General features: G+C 51.9%; 1 protein-coding gene and 1 non-coding gene across 3 annotated transcripts in view; one reads left to right on the top strand and one right to left on the bottom strand.

The window, feature by feature from the left end:
• DMTN (dematin actin binding protein) overlaps positions 1 to 14,165 on the bottom strand; it is a 45,829-nt gene extending 31,664 nt beyond the window's left edge. For both annotated transcript variants that reach the window (XM_056860304.1, XM_056860306.1), the window contains exon 1: positions 14,051 to 14,165. The gene's annotated coding sequence lies outside the window, so the exon portion shown is untranslated. The remainder of the gene's footprint in view (positions 1 to 14,050) is intronic.
• On the top strand, positions 343 to 414 carry TRNAS-GGA (transfer RNA serine (anticodon GGA)). The gene has a single exon. It is a non-coding gene; the product is annotated as a tRNA-Ser (tRNA).
• Positions 14,166 to 16,043: the final 1,878 nt, after the last annotated feature.

The raw sequence follows: 16,043 nt of genomic DNA, 5'->3' as shown, positions 1-16,043 counted from the left end.
TCAGGGCATGATAGGAATAAATGAGGATAATTCCTCATGCACAAAGTGGATGAGGCCTTAACTGGGGCCTATGACGAGCGCTGAAGCCCTGAGGACCCATTTTCCTGCATGGCCCCAATATCATGTATGAGATCTCCTGCCAGCCAGTAATGCCCTTCCACAGGAGAAAGTCACAAGCATGGGGCACAAAGGGCTTCTCTGCACATGTCCATTCCAGCATATCATTTCTGCACGGGGGGGGGGGGGGGAAGAATCCTGTTTACTGTCATCCAAGATGTTTGTGGCTTCCAAATGTGCAAAGTACAAGTGGCCAGTTTGTGACACTTTGTGACACATTGAGGAGGGGCTGTGGCTCAGTGGTAGAGCATCTGCTTGGAATGCAGAAGGTCCCAGGTTCAATCCCCGGCATCTCCAGTTCAAGGGACTAGGCAAGTAGGTGATGTGAAAGACCTCTACCTGAGACCCTGGAGAGCCGCTGCTGGTCTGAGTAGACAATACTGACTTGGATGGACCAAGAGTCTGATTCAGTATAAGGCAGCTTCATGTGCTCATTGCACAGGTTGCAGGTGTTGGTGACATCTTTGAAGAGGAGCTAGAGGACCACTGGGCTAGGTGACAACAGAGTCAGAGCACTCTCCTGCCTGCATTTCTCATGCTGTGCTATTTATTGCATGGTGATGGTAAATAAAATCATGCCATAGTCTGAATGGGAAAGTGTTGCATAGTTCCTGTAGCACCTCCTCATATTTAGGGGGTCACACTTGCCAGAAAGGTTGGCGTAGGCATCCCATCCATGCGCTTGTAACATGAAAAGTACCACTTTAGCGCAAGACCACAAATGACCTAGTTTAAAACTGGTGGGTACATATGGCCACCTTGTTGAAGCTAAGCTGGTTAGGGTCTGGTTGGTGCCTGGACAGGAGATCCCCCTAGGAGGGCCCTCCCCCATATATGCCACATTGACTTCACAATGGAAGTAGACAGGCAGGATATACAGGAAATAAATAAATAAATAAATAAAACTTGCTGAAGAGAGGAAGTTGCCTCATCCTTAATAAAGACAGATAATAATAATAAACAGAGGCAGCATCTCCCTAGTGAACAGAAGGGATTAAATTAAAAACAAAATTAACATGGATTCAAAAGAGGGCGATTGTTTTAAACAAACAATACCCTTGGGGGGTGGGGGGAAACAGGGTCTTGCTTCATAGAAACATGGGTCGCTCGGAGAAGCCTATATTGGTCCCAAGAGGCTCATGGCTCAAATCCACAAAGATTTCATGGTTTTGCAAGAGGTAGGCTCAAAAACCACCTCTTCCTCCTCCTAGTCCCCCCTCCAAGCCCATCAGAGACAATGATGTCTTAATGTGGCAGCTAATGACATGGAAACAGCCCTACAGAGGAGGAAGAATGCGACCAGGCTCCTTAAAGAGCAAGCACCCTCCCCACAACGTCAATCTGGACTAATTCTGCCCTTTAGAAGGGCGGACCAAGCAGCCAACACAGAACGCACCCCCTGGCCACCTCTTGGCAGTGCCACGCAAACTCCATGCCAAGCAACTTGTTTCTGAAGGGCAGGCGGAGTGCGGGGCTGGGACATTGGTGAGCGGCCTTGGCTGTCTCATCGGTTACTCTTTATTTTGGCTTTGGGGCCAGGTGCCAGAAAAACAAAGGGCTTGGCCAGGCTCCTACCGCCACCAACATTTCTTTAAACTGTACCTCTGAGATTAATAGCCTGCTTTTGTACCAGGCTCAGCTCCCTGGCTTCACCAACAGAGCGGCTCTGGGCCTCGCCTCCCTTTCCAGAACTGGGTTTCGCAAGAGCTGGCCATCCCTAACGGAAAGCCAAAACTGCAGGAGACAGAGCGAGTCCCAGACTGGTTGCGCCGACTAGAAGGAAAATCACATCCCTACCCATCTGGGTCCTTTGAAATGTGGTGTTGGAGCAGAGTGTTACGGATACCGTGGACTGCCAAAAACAACAACAACAACAACCAAATGGGTTATAATCAAATCAAGCCTAGAAGCTAAAATGACTAAACTGAGGCTGTTGTACTTTGGTCACATTATGAGAAGACAAGAGTAACTGGAAAAGACAGTCATACTAGGAAAAGTTGAGGGCAGCAGGAAAAGAGGAAGACCCAGCAAGAGATGGATTGACTCTATGGAGGAAGCCACAGCTCTCAGTTTGCAAGATCTGAGCAAGGCTGTTAAGGATAGGGCGTTTTGGAGGACATTGATACATAGGGTTGCCATGAGTCGGAAGCGACTTGACAGCACTCACACACCCATCTGGAGGGAAAACATCTCCCAAGGCTTTTCCAGTGGTGCCCATTTTCTAGGTTTAAAGTGTATTTCCCTACAGTAGACAGCAAGCTGCATATCTGAGCCTCAGAGAAGGGCCAGATTAAGACAGGCTCTGGAGGCCAAAAACTATTTCAACTTTAATTCACAGTGGGTAGCCGTGTTAGTCTGTCTGCAGTAGTAGAAAAGGGCTCGAGCTGTGGCTCACGAAAGCTCATACCTTACCGGAAAATATTTTTGTTAGTCTTTAAGGTGCTACTGGACTCTTGCCCTTTTCTACTATTTCAACTTTCAGAGGCCCACAGTATTACCTAAAAAGAAACAAAAGGGGCAACTGAGTAATTCTTACCAACTGAGCAGCTCTTCTTTATGATCTGTATTCCTATACTGTAGTTTATTTAGTTTGTGCATGAAGGCAGCCCTGGTAGCAAAACGTGTGTGGGTACGTCTGTGCGCCTGTGACGCCCCTGGCAGGCCATGGAAGCCGCGTCCGCCTTGGCGGGTCACGTTGATGCCACCACACCCGGGGGTAGGGTCCAGTTAATCCTTCGGAGAGCGGAGCCAGGCTGGCCGCTTGCCCTCCCTTCTCGCCCAGCCATCTGCTGGGGATGCGCGGGTCGGGGCTAATCCGGCCGGTTCCTGACCTGCCAGAAGCGCCCGACTGCAACAGGGAGCCTTCGCGGCCGGGGCCCGCTCGGCAGCTCCCAGTGCGCAACTCCCAGCAACGGGCGGGGAGCTCCAGCTTCTGGGTCCCAGGGCGGCTCCGGTCAGCAACAGCCGCACGCAAAAGAGGGGGCTCCCCCGAGGCCTCGCGTCTCTCTCTCCTCGCGAGGCAGGATGGCGTTCCTTGGAAATCTTTGCCCACTGCCTCCTCTGCCAGCCCTGGGTGTTAAATTGGGACAAATTCCAATGAGTGAGAGGAGAGAGATTTTGCCACTAAGACTGGAGGAGTGCAGAACCGATGGCATTTTTCAGAAGCATTGGTAGCACTGTTAGAAATTGTAGGGTTTGGAGCCTCACCAGGCTCTTTGCCAGCTGTTAAGCAGTCCAGGCAGAGAAGAGGCAAGGTGCTGTGTGTCTTGGCATGACAGCAGGTCACCTGAGTGCTCTCTGGGAGAAGAGACAGGTTGGGCAGGCTGTGCGCTGTGGACAGTTTCCGTGGCCCTGCGCAGGCAGATGGCTCCACGTCCCCATTTTAAGCCTTGGAGCTCTGGCCAGGAGGGACCTCTGGGACTGCCCAAATGCTGCCTGCTGTCGAAGGCCTCGTCCTGGCGAGGCCCAGATGAAGCGGCTGTGGAAGGCTGTGGGGCTGCCTCGTGGGGCGCCACCACCCAGGTATGCTTGCGCAAACCCGCTGAAGCCACCATTTACGCCTGGGAGGTTTTGCCTTGGGTTTGCAGCTCTCCAGATGCGCGGTTTCCCCATCCACATTCTCCAAACTCAACAATCAGCCCCCATGCAGTGTTTTGGGAATGCGGATGGGGAAAAACGTGCATCTAGAGAGCGGCAAACCCAAGGCGAAACCTCCCCTGCGTAAATGGCCCAAAGCGAGCCGCCATCCAGCGGGGCCAGCGCAGGAGAACGTCCCTGTGGATTGCCCCCCCTGTTATCTAGTGGGGGGGGCACTCTGTGGACCTTCCATATACCAAATACCACTGGCCACTGCAAACTAGCAGTAGTCAGCACAGCCCACAGCGTGGGGCAGGTTCTGCCTAGTTCAGCAACCCGCTGTCCCAATGAGAGGACTCGGCCTGCCCCTGGAGAGGGATTCGATGCGCAGTTTAGATTTGACAGGGAGGAGGACCACGTGATGTGTAATCCCAGATTAAAGTGGGATTAGCCTGCTCACTGTGCATGTCAGAGGAGGTGCCTGTGGGGAGATATTGTCCCTGACTGGCAGAATGGGGCTGCAAAAATGAAAGAGATGCCTGACCGGGGCCAGGTTAAATGCACTCTGGGTTGCATGGGAGGGGGGGAAGGACAGAAGCCACGGCGTGACCCCAGTGGCTTCTCTCCCTCCTCGAAATGGCAACCTGCGACTACAGCTGGAAGCAGAAGAAAAACGGCAAGCACAACAAAAAGGCTATTAAGATGCCAAGGATTCTCCAAGGCTTAAAATAGAGACGTGGAGCCATCTGCCTGCGCAGGGCCACGGAAACTGTCCACTGCGCACAGCCTACCCAACCTGTCTCTTCTTCCAGAGAGCACTCAGGTGACCTGCTGTCATGCCAAGACACACAGCACCTTGCCTCTTCTCTGCCTGGACTGCTTAACAGCTGGCAAAGAACCTGGTGAGGCTCCAAACCCTACAATTTCTAACAGCGCTACCAATGCTTCTGAAAAATGCCATCGGTTCTGCACTCCTCCAGTCTTAGTGGCAAAATCTATCTCCTCTCACTCATTGGAATTTGTCCCAATTTAACACCCAGGGCTGGCAGAGGAGGCAGTGGGCAAAGATTTCCAAGGAACACCATTCTGCCCGGGGCAGAATCATTGCCTTACATTCTTATGGCGAAGAATTTGGCATTCTTTTGTACAGAACAGAACCAACTTCACCTTTAACAAATGGGAGGTGAGCGGGGAAGAAACCATCAAGTCCTTGTATGCATAAAAGCAACTCAGACACTCCGGCTGACAGGGCTGCCCCCTCCCCAGTATGTTCTCAAGAGTCCTTCTGGCACAGTGTTATCAGCAGGCTGCGGGCTTCCCTGTCCTGTCTTGGCACCCAGCATGTGCGCGCCGCCTGTGTCTGAGCCGAGGCTGCATTAGTGAGGCATGCAGGGTGGGAAAAAACAGACCTTTCAACCTTCCCTGCCAGCTTCCTGGCAGGCCAGTTTCAGCGCTGTTGTCCCCAAACTCTGGATCTGAATGTCCGGAACATGGAAGAGCTGAGAGCAGGATGACATTTCCTAAGTGCCTTTGTGGCAAGGCAATGGCAAAGAGGTGGCTAAAATATAGATTAGGGCACTTACGTAGCTCCGTTCTGGGCTAAGCCACATTAGTAGCCCCTCCAACATCCTGTATTTACATTTTTTGCCTGCTGCAGACTCCCCCCCCCCCAATCTTTGCATTTCTGGTTTCCTGTGCTATTCTAATCACACACTTACTACCTTTCATGCCTCCCCATGCCCCTGATTTGGAGGAAGCTGGGCATTGTCCCTTTTGTGCAGACAAGAGCTAGGACACCCTTGTGCTTGCATACAACCTTGTCCCCTGCCACTGGGTAACTTCAGCCTAAGGGTGGAACCACCGAGCAAAGCAGCTATTATTTGGGGAAAGGCCATAGCTCAGTGGTAGAGCATCTGCTTGGCATGCAGAAGGTCCCAGGTTTAATCCCTGGCATCTCCAGTTAAAAGGACTAGGCAATTAGGTGATGTGAAAGACCCCTGCCTGAGATCCTGGAGAGCTGCTGCCGGTCCGAGTAGACAATACTGACTTTGATGGACCAAGGGTCTGATTCAGCATAAGGCAGGTTCATGAGTATCACCTCTCCCGTGGCTCTTGGCCCAATACAGGGATTTTTCTAGACCAGCAGCGTGATCTTAGATGAGCATCAGCAAGTTCATGTAGAGGGCAGTCAGTATGCAAAGATTTGCCAACTCTTATGTTGTTTTTCCTGAGGCTCTTCCATGGCCTACTAGATTCTCCTGATCCTCAGGACACAAGGCAAAGCCACCAGGAAGAATTTTATTGGTAACTGTGGGTTCTGGCATATATTTTTTTTCCTTCAGCAAATTAAATAGCTTGCCTATTCCTCTTGTTAACCCCACTCCGAGCATGTGGCCTCTTTCTTGGATGTTTCAAAAGTCCTCACTGTCTCTCTGCCAATCTGGTGGTTCTGGGGAAGCTCCGTGCTCTCTGTACCCCAAAACAGGGCACAGTGAGAGTTGGATGTTTAACATATGCTGAAAGTACACCAAAGTACTCCCACTGCAAGACAGAAACGCATCAGAATTGTTCTGTCAAATGAAGCCTCAGTGCACCTAGCCCGAAATTCTGGACAAGATCCACCCATAACTATATAGGGGCTCATTATGTGACATTCTGCCTCTGAGAAGCCAGAAGCTTTCTTCATTATTTGCATTTGGCACTGAGATGTAGTCTGCTTTTGACTATGGAGGTTCCATTAAACTATCATTGCTGAACGCCATTCATTGTTCTGTCCCATACCATAAACTTAAGAATTAGAGATGAAAAGGAAAATATGCTTTTATATCCCAGAGATGGAATTTTGGGATTGCTGGATATAATGCAGAATGGTGGCTCTTTCACAAGCACACACAGACTGAGGAAAACACATGTATTTGACAAAAAAATGACCGCATGGGAGCTGCATTGGTCACATCATGCTACCATTCAGTCACATTAATATAACCCTCTGCATCCTCAGGACTTGGGGCAGGCCATTCTGCTCACAAAGCCACAACAACAAACCCAAGATAATAAAATAACCTGCCAGATCTAAAACCAAACAAAATCTCAACTTTGGAGTCCTCTTTCTTGGCAATGAACACCAAAAGCCAGATACAACAAGGTCTTACTTTGCTTCCAAGGAATGCTTTAGGCAGAAGGCTTCAAAAATGCCAGAATGTCTCCTTGCATTTCCCACATAATAATTATATGGATGATCGTGGATGATACAACAGATCGTGGATGATACAACAGGGTGAAGAGGGGAATACAGCATTCAAAGCCTGAAACGCCTTGGCCCCCACAACTGTGTAAGATAAAATGGGTACCTTGAAGTGTGACTGGAAAACAATGAAGATGCTGGAATTCTGTGGGAATATACTCCCCTCAACCCCTCCCAGCAGGTGGACCAAAGCAACCAGCTAAAGCATTCAGTCTTCCAGGACAGCCCCACAACTACAAGGCAGCAAGTAGTCTAACTATGAGGTTACTAAATCAAGAATGGCCACACACTGCTTGATCTGAATTTGAGAGGCAGTCAGAGTTGCCTTTTCACCGCGATGAACTGTCAACAACAACAAAAAAACAACTTGTGTGTATCACTTGTTGATATGAAATCCTTTTAACTGTTGTTTTCTAGTTGATAATTTGTTCACAATGTGCAGCCAATGTATCTCAGCTCATGTGCTGCACGTCATAATTACCACAAGTATACCCTGAAGACAAACATATTCTCTGCTCTGTTTTCCGACTACTTGTGCCTGCCCTTCCTCTTCCCAGCCCATTTTTCTTGGGTATCCCAGCCAACATGCATGCCACAGCTCCACCTCTGCTTGTGCTTCCTTTGGCTTTGAAACAGACACTGAGGGTGTTATGGATAACAGAGTCAGATCACTATTCCACCAAGATCAGTACTATCCACTATGCCAGGCAGTGGCTCTCAAAGGTCTCAGCATTAGGTATGTTATCTGGTACATTATATATTTAATTGGAGATGCTGGGGATTGAACCTGGGACCTTCTGCATGCAAAGCAGATGCTCTGCCACTGAGCTATGGCCCCACCCCGTCAAAGGCAGTCAGGATGGATTTTACTGGACTGCAGGAGCCATACCCTTCCACTGTGAATGACTCTTTTTCCTGTTCCTGGTCTCCCATGCCAAGTTACTTGGTCTCATACACTACAAGGGCATTCCTCTCAGCTGCAGGATGCTTCCCAAAGTCCCAACACTGCTCACCTTTCACAGACAATGTGTTTCTCTTCCTTTGCCAGCCCTAAAGACCTTTGTGCTCGCAAAGAGCAGGCACAAGGAACCCCAGGAAAGGCATCAAAAGGGGTCCCAGAAACCCCACGTAAGACCCATCCATAGAGGACATGGAGGTTCCCAGCTATACTGTCTTATGAAATCAGCTCCACTCACAATGGACATGCTTCAGTGTGGCAGTCAACAGCAGTGCCCCAGAGGGATCAGAGTTAAAACCTCCAATGTGTGCATTTTATTTGCAACTATATATTTGTTCATCCTTCCTCACTTTATACCTTTTTTTCTAGAAGGACTAACCGACTTGCTAACTGTGCAGAAGGTCACTGTGCTCACAAACTCAAAAAGTGTGGTGGAACTTTCAAGAGGACCACATTTATTGTGGCCAGCGCTTGTATGAGCCCAAATCCACTTTGGAAGCCACAGAGTGTCTTTCCCCTATATATACACCAAAACAACATTTCATACAGGGGAGACAAAAACAGTTTGTTTTGAGACCAGAGGAAGTGTGAGGCTCCCAGAAGTCCTGCAAGAGCTAGCCAGGGCTTGGAGGTGGCCCAAGAACTGTCAGCCCAAGAACAGGTGGATCAGGCCAGGTGCCCTGCTTTCAGAAAGACAGGCTATTTATGCATGGGAGGTTTTGCCTTGGATTTGCCAGTCGTTGGATGCACATTTTCCCCATCCAAATCCTCAAAACTCAACAGTAAGCCCCTATGCAGTGAGTTGACAATTCAGATGTGGGAAACAAGCATCTAGAGAGCCGCAAATCCAAGGCAAAACCTCCCATGCATAAATGGCCACAGAGTATTTCCAGGTCAGTGTGCACTTAGGGTGCAGGGAGCTTAAGGTGGTGGAGACCTGAGCTCAAATCTGAACTCCTCAGACCCTCCAGGTGGTCTGTATGGAGGCCATCTACTGTGGAGAAGCAGCAGGTGTGAAGAGGTCCCACTTCAGGGCCAACTTCTCCATTTAGAAGAAAAGGCAGCTGGGCTGGGAGGTTTCAGGGGCCTCACCGACCAAACAAGGCTGGAGGAAGGCTTTCACTCGACCCTGCCAGGCACACCCTGAACTTGCCCCCTCCCTGCACGGGTCAAGTGGAAATTCTGGGAGCTGGCTGGAGGAAGGTGGGAAGGAGACGCCGGGGAGAGGGAGAGGTTTGGCAGCACCTTCAGGCCATCCTCCTCTCGGCCGGCCTCTCCCTTTGCTCCTCTTTCTGCCGAAATGCAGCCTAAACTCTCCGGGGGCCAAGCTTGGAGTTTGTGGAATGCCCCCCCCCCAAAAAAAAACATGAATTAAAAAAAATATGGTCAAAGGCTACTGCGTATTGGGATAAATGGGCAAAAATGGATTTTACAGCTATAGTGAATGAATTATAGAGTAATGTGTTTTTTAATAAATTATTATAATAATAGATTATTATATACTGTCATAACACCGCTCCGGAAGTCCAAGGTGGTGGGCACAAAGGTGGGTGGTGGAGGTTTGGGCACGATGTATTTTACAAAGGATAGTAAACAATGTAATAGCAATGGATATAATAGTGCTCTGTAGACTTTTTGTTTTTGTATTGATTTATGATTTTATTGTTGGGGTTTTTTTGTATTATTTCTTTTTGTGTGTGTTTAATTATGAAAAGCAATTAAAAAAAAAGAAGCAGCACAGAGTCGCAGGAGCGCAGCCGCTTTTGCGCCGCCTCGGCGCGCTCCGAGCGCCCGTCCGTCCGGCCCCCAAGAGCCGCAGGGCAGGGAGGAGGCCGCTTCGCAGCCAGGCGCGCCGCCCGAGGCCCCGAGAGCAGCCCGACCCGACCGGGAGGCGTCGCCGACGGGCGCGCCACCGAGCTGCGGCGTCTGCGCCATTCGCGGCTCCTTCCCGCAGCCTCCCAGCCGGCAGGCGAGACCCGCGGGGCTCCGCGAGCGGCGCCGCTGCCTCCTTCGACGGGGAGAGCGGGCAAGGCTGGGGCGCGCCGCAACCCCCCAAGTCAAGGAAGCCGGCTGGTCCGGGCACCTGCGCGACGGCGCACGGCCGGACTCTCGGGGAGGAAGCGGAGACGCGACCGGGAGCCGGGGGCCCGCTCGGAAAAGGCCGGAGCCGGACGCCCCCTCGGAACCGCCCCGTCCCCTCCGAGCCCCGCGGCCCCCGTCGCGTCTGGCCGGCGCCCTCTGCCTCTACCAACGAAAGGGCCGGAGGAAGACGTGCTGGGGAAACGGGCCGGTCCCCGCAGTCCGGGGAGGGCCTCGTCTGCTCGACCTCCCCCCCCCCCGGACGTTTGGCACCACACTGCGGCGGGGACCCGCTGGCTCCTCCGCCCGACCCGCGGCGCGCAAAGGAAGCCTGACCTCCCTCGACGGAGCCCTGGCCCGGCCTCGGGCTAACCCGCTGGAGCCAGGCAGGCTCCCGGGGCCGCTCGGCCCGTCCCTCCGCCGGCTGCCCCCGACAGACGGCACGGAGCGAGAGAAGGGGCAGAAGCGAAGGCGAAGGGGAGCCGGCGACCCGCAGGGAGCCCCGCCCGCCCCTTCCCCCAAAGGCCCCTGCAGCCCCCTCCCCCGGCCGGAGGTCTAGGGCAGGGGGGAACCCCGCCGGGCCGGCTCCTCCCGCCTCTCCGGCGGCTCCGCTAAGGCCACGGCGCCTGCAAGGGGGCTCCGCCGCCTCTCTGCGAGGTTCGGCGCTGCCACGCCCGGGCGAGACGTCGCCACTTACCAAGCCAGGCCTGCGACGGCAGCAAGGGGCGAGCGCGCCCGGCGCCAGCCGGTCCCACCCTCCCTCCGGCGCAGGACGGGCCAAGAGGCACCAACGGGCCGCGCCGGGCATCGACGGCCGCTGAGCAGAGGCGCCTCTCCCGCGCCGCCGCCGCCGCCCTCTGCCCGCCCCCTCCAGCGCGCCTGGGCTGGCTCTGGCCCTCCGCGGGCGAACGAGCGGGGCACGAGCGAGCAGCGCCGTGACGAAGCAGGGTTGGGGCGCGCCCGGCCCGGGGAGCAAACCGTGGGGAGCGGCATGGCGGGGTGGGGCTGGCCGCGCTGCCCCCTCTGGGCCCGGGGATCGGGCCCCGGCACCTGTCTCCCCGCACCCCCAGGAGAGCCGGGAGACGCCCGCACATCGCAAGCCGGCCGAGCCCGGGCTGCGCGCCGCCAAGGACTGCTTCCTTTCCCAGGAGAAAGGGGCCCGGAGGCCGCCCCAGTTTCATCTCAGTGGGGCAGGGTGTGGCTAATCAGCCTTCCTGCGTGCACAGGCTCAGGTGCCCTCTTTGGGTGAAAACGCATGGGAGGTTTCGCCTTGGGGTTGCCCCTCTCAAGAGGCACGTTTCCCCCCCGTCTGAATTCTCAAAACTCTGCATGGGGGCTTCTTGGTGAGTTTCGAGAATTTGGCTGGGGAAAATGTGCATTTCGAGAGCGGCAAATCCAAGGCAAAACCTCCCCTGGGTTTTCGCCCATTTGAGAAATACTAGGACACACCTGCCAGGGATGAGCACTGGTGTGCAGAATTGGTTTCCAATATCAAGGAAAGGCCTTTTCCCGTCTCCGGACTCGACCATTTCCAATAAATACAAATCAGTATTCTTACCCCCCTCCCCCATGGTCTGCATACCTCACAGCAATGCTCACTTCGTTTCTAAAGTCAGAAGTGCCAGAGCGCAACAAGAATACTTGGGAATCATCCCTTCCAACCTGGGCATTTGTTTTTTTTAAAGACATTTATAACCCTGGGTACTAAAACCAATATAACAGTCATGAAATAAAAACAACCTCACAGGTAGCTGTAACGCGACAAAAACAAATCACCTCTTCCACCTATGAACAGCTGCGCTGTGGTTATTCAGTGGTGAAGAACATTTGCACATGCTTTAAAGCATTATTTTTATGCCAAACCAAGCTCCTAAAACACTGAGGTTCAAATTACGTCCCCCGCTTCTTTCTGTTTTGGGAAAGGGCAGCCCAGTCATCTCATGTCCTTGTCCATCCAGGCTTCCCTGTTATTTAGGTGAACATCGGCCTGTTTGGAAAAGAGATCTGTTCACAAGGACCTGGCTGGCCGAGGCTAGCCTGATCTCATCAGACCTTGAAAGCTAAGCAGGGTCAGAATTCCAGAGTTGCTACGCAGAGGAAAGCAATGGCAAACCACCCCTGTTGGTCTCTTGCCTTGAAAACCTTAAAGGGTTGCCATAAGTTGGCTGCAACTTGGCACTTTACACACACGACAAGGTAATGAGCAGGCAAAAGAAATAGTAAGAAAAACTCCTTGTTTTCCTTCTTGGTCAAAAATGATCACAGCTTGATCCTCTGCAAATGTTGTGTTCGTAAAATCTGAGATGCTATGCCAAAGCTGAGATCTTTGCAAGACCTTCGTTCTTCTGCAAGAACAAAAAACTTTCCCTTAGACTGCAACAAGCTTGTCCTATCTTTTCCCATGTCTGAAATCACATGCACATTTGTTAAGCACAGGAAATCCCCTTCTTTGATTGGAGAGGGGCCGTGGCTCAGTGGTGGAGCATCTGCTTGGCAAGCAGAAGGTCCCTGGTTCATTCCCCGGCATCTCCAGTTAAAAGGACTAGGCAAGTAGGTGATGTGAAAGACCCCGCCTGAGACCCTGGAGAGCTGCTGCTAGTCTGAGTAGACAATATTGACTTTGATGGAACAAGGTTTGATTCAGTATAAGGCAGCTTCATGTGTTCAAAGTAGTAATGCAGTTTTAAATCCATCGTCCTGCAAGGCTGCCCTCAATTGATATTCAGAAATCACAGACTCCCTTGCTGCTTTTCACATGTTTAGATCAAGAAGCAGCAGGACAGTTTAAGTGTGGTCAACAGTTTGCATGTTTTGAGTTACAATTCATTTTGGATTTAAAAATGACTAAAGGCTCCTCCCTGGCCAGGGCATCCCATAATAGGGGTCCCCAATCAGTACAATACCCCAGTTCTCAGCAGATCAGCCTGATTGCATTCTGGCTCTGGGACTTGGGGCCCAAGGCATTCCGCTAGAAAGCAGAAGGTTGAAGTAGGAATCCAAAATAGCTGGGGCTGAGAAGCAGTTGAACAAGGGCCAGTAGTCCTTGCTTGACCAAGCAGATGTCAGGGGTAGGCTGGAGCCATGCTGGACCTAATTTTATACTGTTGTCGCTGCCAGCCTGAGAGCAAATTGCCCATCATCTTTTTGCGCAAAGCACTTCAGCAGTTCCACTAGCCAAAAACGTAGGCAAAGGGGGCCACTGTCTAAAGTAGTAGGTGCTTGGCATCATGGAGGGCATCAGAGCAGATAGGGGACAGACAGATTTGCCCCGTGGAGTACAGCACACCAGGAAGTCCCATTTAAACCAGCCAGACTCACAGGAGTGGTACAGGCACAGCTCTGCCTTGAGAACTGTGCAGGTAGCTTAAAAAAAAAAAGATAATAAGGAAGTTACAAATTCTGAAGGAGGACCTTCACACTACCCAAAGGACCAATGAACCAGAGCTTCATGGGGCTCATGACCTCTCTGCCTGAGGATCGGTTGGCTCTGAGCACAGCACAGAGATCCTGGGCCTTGTCCACTCCCAGCATGAAGAGCCGAGGGCCCCTCTTCCAAGGCCAAGCTCTGCCTAGATAGGTTGCCTGGTTTAGCAGGTCTCTGCTGCTGCTGCATGTTCACAAAGGAAGACTCAGCTTCAAGGGGGCTCATTTAGGTCTTTAGGTCACCTTGGATTAAGGGGGCTCCTGGTCCAGGCCATTGAAATACATGGGCATTTCTATAGCACATTTCAAATGTTCAGAGCAGTTTGGGTACTTGCCCTTGCGAGAGAGAGAGAATGTGCTGAAATGATGAACAGCCACAGACAGCTTTCTGAACCCACCCACATCACCCTCTCCTCCGTTGCTTATTTGCTAGGGAGAAAATCTCGCCATGAGCATCATGTGTAAGCACAGGCCCTGCGCTGCTGCACCTTTTGCTCCCATATCAGAGTCTTGCTATCTCGGGCACTCCTGCAAGCACAAGCCAACCAATCCTTTGCTCCCAGCCATGAGGGAAAAAAAAAACAAAGGCCCACCTTCCTTGTACTAGCTGCCCTTACAAAATGACAGTCCACCTGGCCACAGGCCTACCCTACCTTCAGAGGAGACCAGGCCCAGCTGCAGGCAGGTTTGTCCTTCCAGGAGGCGCCATCCTTGCTCCTAGCATCTCAGCCCGGCTGCTGCTTGTTGCCACCGCGACAGACAGTCTCTCTCCCCCTCCCTCCCTCTGCAACCCACGGCTGGGATGAGCAGAGCAGTGGCAGCTGAGCGAAGCAGGAGGAAACCGATAATTTGCAGCAGCAACGGAGGCAGCCAACAGCTCCCTCTTTCTCTCTGGCTGCCCAACTATTGGCAAGGGTGGTGTGGAGGGAGGGAGGCAAAATCTCTGTGCAGACACCCCCCCCCAGTCAGACAGTCCTCCAACAGCCAGACTCATTCCTTCCTGATTTTCTAGGAAGAGCATTCCCAAGGAAAGAACACCTTGCCCCAGTCTGCGCATACACAGATGTACACACACTAACACCTTTAATCAGGATGAGGGCATTCCAGGGCAGGAATCAGGCGGTGGCATCTAGCCACTGGGAGGATTGTGATGTCACTCTGGCGAGGCTTTTCAAATATTTCAAATAATCAGAGCAGTTTGGGTACTTGCCCTCTAGGAAGGGGCTGTGGCCCAATGGCAGAGCATCTGCTTGGCATGCAGAAGGTCCCAGGTTCAATCCCTGGCATCTCCAGTTCAAGGGACTAGTCAACTAGGTGATGTGAAAGACCCTGCCTGAGACCCTGGAGAGCCGCTGCCAGTCTGAGTAGACAATACTGACTTCGATGGACCAAGGGTCTGGTTCAGTATAAGGCAGCTTCATGTGGTCATGAGTGAGGCTTTACTTGGATAATTGTGGGAAGGAAGTGAAATGTCCACCCCCCCACCAATGAGCCTTGTTTGTGGGCACAGTCCCATCCCAGTGCTTTTCATGTGGTGCTTTGTAGTGCCAAGTTGTATTTGGATTGTCAGATCTATTTATTTATATATTTTAACCCAGCTTTTCTTCCCAGTGAGAATCTAAAGCAGCTTACCACATTGTTCTTCCCTCCTCCATTTTCTCCTCATAACAACAACCCTGACAGGCAGGTTAGGCTGAGAGAGTAGTGACTGACCCAAGGCCATCTAGGCAGCTTCCATGCCAGGATTCAGAATTTGAACTTGGGTCTCTCAGTTCGTAGTCTGATATTCGAATGATTACACCACGCTGGCTCTCTATGAGGCATTCTCAGATTCATTTAATGGGGAGTATTCACCATGGAAACTGCTACCCTTTCCCATGTCCAGTTTGGGTGGTGAAAGAATAACCAAAGGTTGGCAGTCGCCCCTCTTTCTGGGCACGGTACAGTTTGCATTCTCATGACGCGCATCTTTGAGTTCACAGCATGTGGGCTGAACTGCCCCTTAACTTGCACCAGCCACCTTTGTGTAACACAGACAAGGTGATTAGGTCTGTTAGACACTTTAGGTATTCTTTTTTTAACAGAAAGGTGGGATATGAATAAATAAAAGTAACTGAATAAGGAAAAGGATTTCTCCCCACCTCTGATGCTTATTTCTAGGCAGTACACATCCCATCCGAAGGCAAGATTTTGGATGCCATGTAGGGCAGCAAAGCAAGAATAATATCTTGCTAAGCTGCATGGAGAAGCCCCGTGGCGCAGAGTGGTAAGCTGCAGAGCTGCAGTCCAAGCTCTGCTCATGACCTGAGTTCAATCCTGACGGAAGTTGGTTTCAGGTAGCCGGCTCAAGGTTGACTCAGCCTTCCATCCTTCCGAGGTCGGCAAAATGAGTACCCAGCTTGCTGGGGGTAAAAGGAAGATGACTGGGGAAGGCACTGGCAAACCACCCCATAAACAAAGTCTGCCTAGTAAACGTCGGGATGAGACGTCACCCCATGGGTCAGGAATGACCTGGTGCTTGCACAGGGGACCTTTACCATTAAGCTGCATGGATCCATTGGGATTTTCTCCTCTTTGTCCCCTCCTCAATAGCCCTGGATTTGATGCATCATTGGCACAATTCATTGGGAAAGTCTCTTGCACAAG

The sequence above is a fragment of the Euleptes europaea genome, chromosome 14 (assembly GCF_029931775.1).
Source record: "Euleptes europaea isolate rEulEur1 chromosome 14, rEulEur1.hap1, whole genome shotgun sequence".
NCBI classification, from domain to species: Eukaryota; Metazoa; Chordata; class Lepidosauria; order Squamata; family Sphaerodactylidae; genus Euleptes; species Euleptes europaea.
The sequence above is the reverse complement of the archived record's forward strand: the minus strand, read 5'-3'. Positions and strand labels throughout refer to the sequence as shown.